General features: G+C 42.6%; 1 pseudogene; it reads left to right on the top strand.

Moving 5' to 3' along the window:
- LOC138998565 (zinc finger protein 420 pseudogene) overlaps positions 1-7,695 on the top strand; it is a 46,141-nt pseudogene extending 38,446 nt beyond the window's left edge.
- The last annotated feature ends 5,346 nt before the right edge of the window (positions 7,696-13,041 follow it).

Below are 13,041 nucleotides of genomic sequence, written 5' to 3'. Positions count from 1 at the left end.
CTGTCTTCTAATTCGCTAATTCGGTCCTCCGCTTCTCCTAGTCTACTGTTGAAACTTTCAGTGGTGTTTTTTATTGCAGCTATTTCACTCTTCATTTCTTCTTGCTTCTTGCATAAGTTGTTGATTTTTTCCTCCATCCGGTTTATGCACTCTAGGACCCTTAATCTGAATTCTTTTTCTGTCATGTTGCATGCCTCTGTATCACTTAGCTGCTTTTCTGGCAAGTCCTCCTTTTCTTTCCTTTGGGGGTTTCTTTGTCTACCCATGTTTGATCGTACTGCCATATCTAGATGTTGAGTCATTCAGTAGCTGCTCCTTGGGTGACAGTGGCTCCTCGGGCTGGGGATGCTCCTCGGGCAGTTGTTGTAGCAGCTGCTCCTCAGTTGGTAGCAGCTCCTGTGGTGGATGCTGTTCACCACTGTGGTGACTCCTCTGGCTGATGGGGGGAGGCTTCACACACAGCTGCTGTTCCTCAGACAGAGGGTGTGGTGATCAGGAGGCTGCTGTTCCTTGGATGGGGGCGGGCTACCCAAGCAGCTGCTACTCCTTTGAATTGTTACTTTTAATCTCTTAAGCGGCCTCAGGGCATGGTGTTTTCCCATAGAATGTGTCAGCTGTCTTCCCCCAGGCAAGGCATATGTCTATCCCCCAGCCAAGGCAGATGTCTATTTGGCTGTGTGAGGGAATGACTGAGCCAAGGAGACTTGGGGTGTCTGCCTTCTGAGCTCTGTCCCCCGAGTCCCCTGTGCTGGATTCTGCTCTCACAGGTCCAGTCCACTTCATCCTCCCTCTGCCAGAGCACAAGGTGGGTTGCTCCACAGGGAATGTTTGTGCGTTGGCCCTTTAAGAGTGTGCCTGAACTTTCAGCAGCTACTCCCTGGCAGACAGCACCACACTGCTTTTCACAGCTTGATGTTATGTGGATACCTTCCTCAGTTTGTTGTTCTCGGCTGGGGAGCCAAGCTCTGGGATTAGATCCCAGAATTCTCAGTGGCACCTCCCCTCCCTCCACCACCGGCTGAGATATCTCTCTGGTACTTCAGTTCCCCTCTGTGGGTCATGTCTCTTCCCCTCCTACCTGTCTCTATGACGGCTCCACTTTCAGTCTTTGGGTATCAGGTTTCTCTCCTGTGAGTTTTCCGTTGATTATTCAGGAAGACTTCTCATATTTCAGTTGTAATTCTAGCTTGTTCCTGGGAGCATGACCATGCAGCATCCTCCTACTCTGCTGCCATTTTTAATCTCCTTCATGGTTCTTTATAGAATCCGCCTCATCTTTCTTCGGAGCTGCCTCTCTCCACCGGCCTGCCGTCTGCTCACCTGGCCCCAGGCCCCCTCTCTGACTCTGAGGTTTAAATAGAACCACCACTAGGACATAAACACTGTAGTCATAGTGAGTGGGAAAGATTGCATTAGATGAAAAGTGCCTCTTATGAATGTATTCCACATATGATCAATGGTTTCTGGCTTTGTGATCTTTGCATGCAGTAATTCTCAGGGCTTCCAAAATGTTCCTGTGGCTGAAGTCATGGGCAGAAAAAATAAACTCACAGAGTTTTGGATTCCCCTGGACCATTCACCTCAAGGTTTCCTGATCAGGCAAGATCTCAAAGCTAGAGGAAGGATAATCCTGTACTCACTCTAAGGATGTATCTTTTGTAACCATTCAACATCCTCGTTGATTCTGATGTCAATAGTCTTCATGCTTGCAATATTTGCTGCCAATGAGGCAAGGCTGGTCTTACCAGGAAATTAGGAGAGAGATAGTAGGGTCCATATAGTGTTGCTATTTTAATTTTCTAGCAAGACAGAGATATCTAGGTCTTCATTTGGAACCACTTTTTTAGTGTTTTATTTAGATATATTTATAACTGACATGCAACAAAATGCACTTTTCCAATGTGTACTATTTGTTGAGCTTGGACAAACGGATCAAACTTTAAAACCATCATATGTGAAATAAATTTATCTCTCACTCATATACAGGTTAGGGCAAAAGCAGAGTTACAGAAGTGAGTATATAAAACAAAGAGCTTACTGTCTATTTCAAATAAATATTTTATATATTTAAAGTGTATTTATCAACTTTCTAAAAAGAAAGGAAGGGAGAGAGAAAGAGAGACAGACAGAGAGAGAGAGAGAGAGAGAGAGAGAGAGAGAAGAGAGAAATGATGACATGAGAAACATCAAATAGCTGCCTCCTGTCTGCCACCTACAGGGCATCCAGGTAGGCACGTGCCCTGACCTGGACTGGAACCAGTGACTCAGGGCAAAGAATGGTGCCCAACCAACTGAAGTACAATGGCCAGAAAAAAGTGTATATTTGTATTATTATTTATTTATTATTGAATTAATTTCCATACAACTCTAAAGCTAATTACCACACCCTATATTTACCTCCTGCCTTTTATAATCTGTCTTCTGCCTTCCCCATCCTTAAATGCATTCATTGATTTCCTTCCATTACAAGATTAGTTCATATTTTCCATAATATTGTAAGCACTACAAGGTGTCTATTCTTTAACAAATATTGGTCTCTTTCATGCTACACCGTTATTTTGAGATTGAACACTAATGCTTATGTAAAATGCTATTTTTTATTGCTGAGTAATATTTTGCTCTGTCTATAAAAATTTATCTATTTATCTGTCTATGATTTTTGTTATTTCCAGGTTTAAGGTATTATAAAGAAATTATCTGGAAATATTGTGTTCAGTTCTTTATATAAATGTATGTTTTACTTATATGTTATGGTGTAGGTGAGTGTTTTGCTTTTGAAGACATGCAAAACTGTGATCTAAAATAGTCATTCCCTTTGTCTTCCCAGTTACACACAATAATGAAAAATCTACTTGTTGTTTTTTATCCCTATAAACATATGCAATGTTTAATATGTTTAAACTGTAGGCCCAACAATCAGTATAGTGTTAACTTGTTTTAAATCCATTTCCATAAGAAATTTTTAAGGTGAGCATTTCTTTATGCATTTATTTACACTGTCTTTATCTATTTTGTTGAAAGTTTTGGTCAGAAACTTTTGTAATTTTTAAAATGAATTTAGGATTTAACCAATAGGAGGACAATTCAGTGTTAAGAAATCTGTATTCACTACACTATTCCTTAAAGACCCAAATGATTTCATTGGCAATGGATCTATATGTTTTGAATACTGGAAGCAAAATTGTTTTTCTCAACTTTTATCTTATGCACAATTTAATGCCCACTTGCATGATACACTTTTAAGTTAAATCTACGTTGCTATCATTCTCCACCATTTTTTTCAAGTCAAAGCATTGTATAGTAAATTAAGTGAAGTTAAGTTGTGTACTATTTGTCAATTTTCCTGGTGGCAAATACTCTCATCATGATAAGTTTCAAAATGGGAAAATGTTGGCACTGAACATGGGCCTGCTAGAATATTTCACTAGCACATCATTATATTTTATTTCCAACATGCTGATGCAGTAGGTACAAATATACTCAGGAACATTCATGATAAAATAGTAAATTAATGGGAAGTGCAACTTTTAATCATTTTTTAAAACTTTGATGCAAGTGTAATTGATTTAAAATATACATTCAAAAATATATTTTTATTGATTTCAGTGAGGAAGGGAGGGGGGATAGAGAGAGAGAAACATGAATGATGAGAGAGAATCACTGATAGGCTGCCTCCCCAAGCACCACAATATGAATCCAGCCCACCACCTGAGCATTTGTCCTGACCAGGAATCAAACAGTGACGTGTAGTGTCATAGGTAAACACTCAACCACTGAAGCACACTTGTCCAGCTCTCCTAAGATTTTCAGGGATCCCAGTCAACCTGAAACCAGGGTTGCAATGAGCAGTGGCAGCTCATCCTGGCCTAGCCCCCTGAATCTGCACTCACGGCCTCCTTTACAGTGAATGCCCAGTGAGTTAACAGCGGTTAACTCACTTTTCTAGAGAGTTAAAGGAGCCTGGTTTAATCTCTCTGCTGTTCCCTGTTCTATCATAAGGCCTACATTTTTTTCATTATCTCCAGCTCCAATTAATGTACTCTCAAAATCTTCTGAACTCATGTTGTGAAATATTTTCTAACATGAAGTAATGAAGTCAAACACGACAGACCAAGCTGAGGGAGACCCGCTCCAGGGTGCTTCCTGTTCCTGAGCACAGTTATGCCTGGGACATCCTCTATAAAGACCAACTAGACATGATTTTGCTTAGAAGACTTGGGAGAAAACGTGATGGTCCTCATTCACATTGGTGTTGTTGAGTCAAATCAATTTTAACACGATTTTTTTTTATTGATTTTTTAGAGAGAGTGGGAGATGGAGAAACATCTATGATGAGAGAAGAGTCATTGATCAGCTCTCTCCTGCATGGCCCCTACAAGGATGGAGCTCCCCAACCTAGGCATGTGCCCTGACCTGGACCAACCAAAGAAACCTTGATTCATGGGTCCATGCCCAACCACTGAGCGATGCCATGTGACAAACTATTGTTTTTTATTGTTGACTCTGTTACAAATAGACCCAATTTTCCCACCCGCATCACCCTTTGCCTCCCAATACCCTGCCCCCACCATGTCTAGGCACTCAGCACATTATTGCCTATGACCATAGACTATGCATAGATGGATATATTTTTTAAAATATATTTTTATTGATTTTGGAGAGAGGAAGAGGGGGGAGAGATAAATACATCAATGATTAGAAAGAATCACTAATTAGCTGCCTGCTGTATGTCCCCACCTTCACCCAACTGAGCATTGAAGTTAAAATCCATGTATGTTCCCTAATCTGGAATAGTACCATGATCTCATGGATCAGTGGTCAACGTTCACCCATTGAACGATATCACGTGGGCTATATTATTTTTTTTTAAAAATTTTAATATGTATTTTTGATCATTGCTAGTATTACAGATGTCTCCCATTTTTTGCTTGTGCATATATTCTTTGGGGGATCTCTCCCAGTTCTCCCCACACACCACACAGCTCTTCTGGGAGATCTGCCAGTCTGTTCCTGTTACCAGACTCTGGCCCCATGTTGTCCTTCCCCAGGGCCACTTGCTGAACCACATCACCTTTATTCACCAATGTCATTGGCTGAGATGCTAGTCCTCCCCTTGGTGTTGAGAAAACTACATTACCCAGAAAGCACTGCGCCCCCCATGGGCGGAGCTAAAAGGCAATTTTGGATTCAGCGCATTTGGTTAGGGCGGGACTTCCGCCTTCTCCTCCTGGCGGGCATTTTGACCTATTCAGTTTCTTCATGGGCTCACAGGCTTCAGCCCACTGCTAGTGAGTAGGAGGAGGCCTAGGAGGGAAAGTCCTTGCTGTGCAGGGTGTGTCTGAGGCTGGTTGAACACCAACAGGCTGGGAGTGGGGCTTCCGTGCTTCCCAGGCACTTCTCGGCTCACAGTATTCAGTCAGCCTGACCCCATTTAACCCCCAGCCTTGGGGACTGGCACCTCTCTGGTCCTGCCGCCCAGGTTGCAGCGTTCAGAACAGTAAGTCACTCGGGGGTGACACGTGGTTGATGGGGGAAGAGGGTGAAAGGCTGCAGTGCCACCTTGTAAGGACACGGTTGTGGGGCTGAGCCTGGAGGATTAGAAAAACCCGGGACTTCTTTGGGTCCAAAGGCAACAAAGAGATAAAGTGTGGTTTTGCACGAGGAGTTTTACTTTCATTCTCAGGAAGCTGGGAGCATAGATGGTTGTGAAAAAAGAGAGGACATTGTCTGAGGCCGGATTCTAACTTTTCCTAACGTTGCTCAGAGGAAGGACAGACTGGAAGACAGAGGACAGCAGCTCTGGACAGGAAGGGGAAGTCCTGTAAATGATAACGGAACTGGCAGAGTGAGCCCTGAGGACTGAGTCCTGAGATAATACAGGCATCTGGGGGGCACCTGGCCTCTGGGCTGGGCAAGGGCACTGAGCAGCCTAAGCCTATAGATCCCACCGGTGTTTGCCAGGCTCTCAACTGACCATTTTCATTCCACAAATTCCTGCAAATGCAGAATGAATTAGGTGTACCTGATGGTGAAGATTATTTCAGAGCCTCACACACTTGTGGCCTCTGAGAGAGTGGTGTCCTGGGACTGTCAGCCACTCTTGTATCCCTTGGACCTGGGTACTTTGAACAGATACTAAGCCCAGAAACCATGAGGAGCACATACATGCTTAAACACCCCTCAAAAACCAGCTAATTATGTATTGAATTTTACTTGGAAAGTGAACCAACCTTCTGCACAGCTTGCCCATGTCACAGGCAGAGAAGATCTACTGAATGCTGTTAGCAGCAGAATGAGCTGGACATTCCACTTGTCTTTCATGTGGTGCTCGCCATGTTTTTGCTCTATTTCTGTTGAAATCTCCACTGTTTTGTGATCTTCAGTGGGCAAGAACTTCACAGGGGCCTCTTATTAAGCTATCGTATAGGTCCTTTATTTTCAGCCAATTGCATGAAACCAATGTAGTCTGTATAATACTGTTTTATATTGCGACTTGCCCCTGTCACCAGAGTCACCATTCATTTTCTCATCATTTCTCTGTTTTCAGGTCATTGGCATAAAATGGATGATGTGGAGGCCTATTCTGAGCACTGCTGTATCTGCAGGAGATTCTCAGGTTAGGGCTTCCAACACAGCGGCAGCCACCCAGAAGACCCATCTGTGTAAGCCGTGCTTCTCAGTGTTAAAAGACATTTTGCACCTGAGTGAGTTACAAGTGGTTCACTTTGAGAAGAATGTGTTCTTAAGTGATGCGTGTGTGAGAGACTTGTGTTTCAGTGCAAACCCTCACCAGCAACAGAAGGATGCCAGTGGAGAGAAGCCCTGGAAAGAAGATATGGAGAGTGCCTCGCTTGTGACAGGTTGCTGCTTCTACTTATCTGGAGTGCCTGAAGCCAATATGGAGGTTGGTGAAGACTCCCCAGCCATCTCAGGGCTTCTCCAGCACCAGGCCACTCTTAACACTGAGGAGCCACACAGTAACAATGAGATTTCACAGGAATTTCTCAGTGGAAAAAGACATCACCAGTGGGTTGAATGTGAAACAGCTGTCAGCCAGAAACAGAAAGTTGCTTATGAGAAAGGTTTCTGCTCTGGAGATATGATTGATGAGTATAATAAATGTGGGAAAGTGTGTAGATGAACCTTCAACCACCTTCAACACAGGAGAGTTCACACTACAGAAAAGCCCTACGAGTGTACTGATGGTGTGGAAATCTTCAGTGAAAGCGTTGCTCTCATTAAACACAACAGAGTTCACACTGGAGAAAAGCCATATGAGTGTAGTGAATGTGGAAGTCCTTCAGTCAAAGGTCTGACTTCACTAGACACCACAGAGTTCACACTGGGGAAAAGCCATATGAGTGTAGTGAATGTGGGAAGCATTTTAGTCAAAGGTGTTACCTTACTGTACACCATGGAGTTCACAATGGAGAGAAGACATATGAGTGTAGTGAATGTGGGAAGCAAATTAATCGAAGGGCTGCCCTCACTAGACACCACAGAGTTCACACTGGAGAAAAGCCATATGAGTGTAGTGAATGTGGGAAGCATTTCAGTGAAAAGGATTCCCTCACTAAACACCACAGAGTTCACACTGGAGTAAAGCCATATGAGTGCAGTGAATGTGGCAAGTCCTTTAGTCAAAGGTCTCACCTCACTAAACACCACAGAGTTCACACTGGAAAAAAGCCATAAATGTGCAGGGAATGTTTTATTTTTCTCACTTATTATAAGAACTCTTAAGGGGATCTATGGGACCTTTTATATGAATGTAAATCCCTTTTATGGGAAGGTACACCCTTCTAGATTCCTCATAAATTTGAGGTACAAGTGAGACTTAAGGAACTGCATTGTACTTGCTCACATTCCCAGACCTATGACCCAAATGATGTCACCCTCTGTCGCTGAAGAGATTCCACCTCTAACACCTGGCTCACCTGAGGAGTGTACATCGGTCATCATCCCTGGCAGCTCAGGGGACTGTATTCTGTGTTCTCGCTTCTGCTTGAAGTAATTATGGTTCCTCCAAGCTCTTGGCAGTGTCTTCATTCATTTCTCTATGACTAGAAAATGGACCTGACCCAGGATTCATCCAGAGCACTCCTTTTCAGCGAAGAAGTGCTACCTCTTTCAGGATCATAGTGGTACTCACATTATACTTTGATAAATTTGGGAGGATTCTTAGTCACCAACCCGCAAACCCCTTGCTCTCCTGTGCTCTGGTTTATGATCTTTTTTAAAAGGTGTTTTTTACAATTGTACCTTTAATTTTGATTTTATTCACGGCCACAGATGATTTGCAAACACAAATGTGATATGTCAGCCTGCAGAGATGAATAGATGTTGTGTTTATCCCAAAATTTATGTGGTTTGGAAGGGAGAGCATAATGGCAAGAAATCACTTTTTTTTCCAATATTGGCTTATTATTTACTGCAGCCCATGGCCTTGAAATAAAGAACACATGACTGTGCATTTAATCTGGAGCCGAGTGCCTCGATTATTGGTGAGGGCAAAGGTCACTCTGAAGGTCACTCTGCTTCTGTGACCAATATGAATCATGTTCTCTGTTCACAGTATGTATTGCATAAGCTTCAGCAATGTTTAGAGAGCCTGCTCTCCATGTACTGCAAAGGAGCCATGTGCTACGACGTATGGAATTTCATAGGCTGGTGTCATTTGTTGTAAGACTATGAGGTGGAACCACAATTATGACAGAAACACTGTTTCAATAGTGAGTGGGAAAGCCTGCAGTAAATTAAATGATAGGCGCCTCTTCTGCACATAAGGCCACCAAGGTCTAGGGTCTGTGGTTTGTGTGACCTTTATGTTCAGACAGTCTCAGGACCTCCAGAACTGTTTCGTGTAGCTGACGTCATTGGCACATAAAATAACCTAATGCTATTGGGTATTCCCTGGCCCCTCTAGAGTGTTTACATAAGGTAGTTGCTCAACAGGCAAGAAGTCAAAGCTAGAGGAAGAATAATCCTGCAATCTGTCCCAGGATGTATCTTTTGTAAGCAGTCAGCATTCCTGTTGAATTTCATGGCAATAGTTTTTTATTAATATATTCTTTTATGATTTTGGAGAGAAAGAGAGAGAGAGCAAAATATCAATGATGAGAGATAATCATTGATCACTTGCCTCCTGCACGCCCTGCTCTGGGGATCAAGCTGACAACCTGGGCATGTGACTTGACCAGGAATTGAACCTTGACTTCTTGGTTCATAGGTCGATGCTCGACCACTGGGCCACACCGGCTGGGCTGATGGCAATAGTCTTCACTGCTTGCCAATATTTGCTGTCACTGAGGCTAGGCTGGTCCTCCCAAGAAATGAGGAGAGGGATGGTCCTGTCTATATAGGTTTGCCATCTTAATTTTCTAACAACAGCGGAATATCTAGGATTTACATGAAACCATCTTTCAAGACTTTACTTATGTATATGTATAACTGACGAGCAAGGGAATGCAGTTTTCTAATGTGTAGTATTTGGTGAGGTTGAACATGCAGATAGAGCTGAGAAACCATCACAGGTAAAACAGGCTTCTCTGTTACCCACATCCATGTTGGGGAAAAAGTAGGCTTACTGTTGTGAGTATGCCAAAAAACATGGTTAATTCTCTTTTTCAAGTAACTATTTTATGTATTTAAATGTATTTTCTATTAAATTTTGAAGGGAAGGGAGAGGGAGAGAACAGCAATCATCTGCCTCCCGTGTGACCAATTATTGGGGAATCAGGAAGGCATGTGCCCTGACCTGGAAGCAAACCACTGGCTTTCAGTGCACATGATCACAGCCAACAACATGAGGCACAAAAGGCCATGGAGAGTTTATATTTGTGTTGTTATTTATTAATCATTGTATTATTTCCATACCAACAACTCTAAACCTACTTTTGCCACACCCTGTATTTACCTTCAGTCCTTTTGTCAGCTTTCTGCCTCCCAGCCCTCCATGCAGGCATCGATTTACCTTCCTGTACAGTAGAGTAGTTTACATTTTTCATAATTGTATTGTCACTATAAGGTGCATTCTCTTTAACAAACACTGGTTTCCTTCATTCTACACAGATATTTTTAGATTCGACACTATTGTTTATGTAAATAGTTAATTTTTTATTTCTAGGAAATAATGTATTCTGTGGATAACCACTTTAACTACTGAGCTGTCTATGGTTTCAGTTATTTGTGCGTTTGGGGTTTTATAAATAAAACACCTGGGCCGAACCGGTTTGGCTCAGTGGGTAGAGCATCGGCCTGTGCAGGAGACAGCTAGTCAAGGTTTCTCATCGATGTTTCTAACTCTATCCCTCTACTTTCCTCTCTGTGAAAAATCAATAAAATATACTAAAAACAAAAATTAAAAAAATAAATAAAAATAAAACGCTGGGAATGGTGTATTCTGTTCTTTCAACAGGTGTATGTCTTAGGGATCAAACTGTTCCAGTGTCAGTGAATGTGTTACATTTTAACATATGGAGAACTGTGATCTAAAATGGTCAATCACTTGGCCTTCCCACCCACCCACAGTAATGAAAATTCCATTTTTCTGCAACCCTGCCAGCACATGTGAAGGTTAATCTTTTTAAATATTAGCCCTATCAATGAGTATACTGTTAACTTGCTTTTGTTTTAATTCCATTTCCGTAAAAATGTTTGATGGCGATCATTTCTTCATGCATTTCTTTACACTGTCTTTATCTCCTTTGTTTAAATGTCTGCTCAGGATTTTTGTTTATTTTTAAAGTTAATTTATGAATCTAACCAATAGGAGGACAGTGCAGCCTCTAAGACATATGTTTGAGTTTCACTCATTCCTCAGTGACTCCACTGACTTCTTTGCCGTGTGGAATTCTTGGTTTGGAATTCTATATACAAAATATTTTTTTTCTCAATTTTTACTTTACATGTGATTTATATCCCACTTGTACCTTACACTTATAAGTTTAATCTGCATTGTTCACATTCTCTACTGGTGGCCTTTAAGTCTAAGCATTTAACAATACATGAAGGAAAGAAAGTGATAATCATGATAACCAAGATGGCGGCATAGGTAAACACCGGAGACTGCTGCTGCAAACAACCACTTCAAAAATACAACCAAAAAACGGAATAGACATCACCCAGAACCACAGGAAAGCTGGCTGAGGAGAGACTCTTCAACTAGAAGGAAAGAGAACAGCACACCGAGGCTCAGAAGAGGCGCCGTGTGGAAAATATAAAGGTATCGAGGTGCGCGCGCAAAGCGGGCTGGTGGCTGAGGCGCGGTTGTCGTTTTCAATCAGGAGGGAGTCTCAGACTCTGGGCTCCAGATCCTGGCTAGTCTCTAGGGACTCAGACTCAGACGGGAGAAGCGGGATTGTCCGGCATCAGTTGGAAGCTGAGGGCAGCCTTCTCTCTAGGTTTTCAGTGACTCCCGGGGTTCTGAGAAGCAGAGCCTCTAGGACCGGGACTGAGAGCAGCCATAACTGCTCCCTCCACCCACCCTGTTGATCCTGCCCCGCCCAATCCCTGCACAGAACCATTTGCTGGATCGCCTCAGGCAAAGGCTAGATTAGCACCTCCCCAGAGGACAGAAGTTTTCCACACAGCTGATTCTCACAGCCGGTCAGCCTGGTGGTCAAATCCCTCTAGTATTAACTACAACAATCAGGGCTTAACTACAACAAGACTGCGCACAAAGACTACTAGAGGGTGTACCAAGAAAGCGTAAAAAATGCGGAGACAAAGAAACAGGACAAAACTATCAAGGGAGGATATTGAGTTCAGAACCACACTTTTGTGGTCTCTCAAGAGGCTTCTAGAGTCTGTCGATAAACTTGATGAGATGTACAGGAAATCAAATGAGACCCTCGATGTTGTGATAAAGGACCATCTAGAAATTAAGCATACACTGACTGAAATAAAGAATATTTTACAGACTCCCAACAGCAGACCAGCGGAGCGCAAGAATCAAGTCAAAGATCTGAAATGTGAAGAAGCGAGAAACACCCAACCAGAAAAGCAAAATGAAAAAAAGAACCCAAAAATACGAAGATAGTGTAAGGAGCCTCTGGGACAGCTTCAAATGTACCAACATCCGAATTATAGGGGTGCCAGAAGATGAGAGAGAGCAAGATATTGAAAACCTATTTGAAGAAATAATGACAGAAAACTTCCCCCTACCTGGTGAAAGAAATAGACTTACAGGTCCAGGAAGCGCAGAGAACCCCAAACAAAAGGAATCCAAAGAGGACCACACCAAGACACATCATAATTAAAATGCCAAGAGCAAAAGACAAAGAGAGAATCTTAAAAGCAGCAAGAGAAAGAAAGTCAGTTACTACGAGGGAATACCCATACGACTGTCAGCTGATTTCTCAACAGAAACTTTGCAGGCCAGAAGGGAGTCGCAAGAAATATTCAAAGTGATGAATAGCAGAACCTACAACCAAGAGTACTTTATCCAGCAAAGCTATCATTCAGAAGTGAAGGTCAGATAAAGAGCTTCACAGATAAGGAAAAGCTAAAGGAGTTCATCACCACTAAACCAGTATTATATGAAATGCTGAAAGGTGTCCTTTAAGAAGAGGAAGAAGAAAAAGGTAAAGATACAAATAGTGAACAACAAACATGCATCTATCAACAAGTGAATCTAAGAATCAAGTGAATAAATAATCTGATGTACAGAATGAACTGGTGATTATAATGAATCAGGGACATAGAAGGGAATGGACAGACTATTCTTGGGGGGGAAAAGGGAATGGGAGATGCGGGAAGAGACTGGACAAAAAGCGTGCACCTATGGATGAGGACAGTGGGTGGGGAGTGAGGGCGGAGGGTGGGGCAGGAACTGGGAGGAGGGGAGTTATGGGGGGGGGAAAAAAGAGGAACAAATGTAATCTACACTAATAAAAGAGAAACATGATAATTAGCGTACGACCGCTACCCTTCCCATTGGCTAATCAGCATATCGTTATGCAAATTAACTGTCAGCCAAGATGGCGGCCGGCTTTAGGCTTGGGGCAGTGAGGAGCCAGACAGCGATCTTCTGCGGCGGGA

This window comes from Myotis yumanensis, unplaced genomic scaffold, assembly GCF_028538775.1.
Source record: "Myotis yumanensis isolate MYYU_CA2020_CCGP unplaced genomic scaffold, mMyoYum1.0.hap1 SCAF_20, whole genome shotgun sequence".
NCBI lineage: Eukaryota > Metazoa > Chordata > Mammalia > Chiroptera > Vespertilionidae > Myotis > Myotis yumanensis.
The sequence above is the reverse complement of the archived record's forward strand: the minus strand, read 5'-3'. Positions and strand labels throughout refer to the sequence as shown.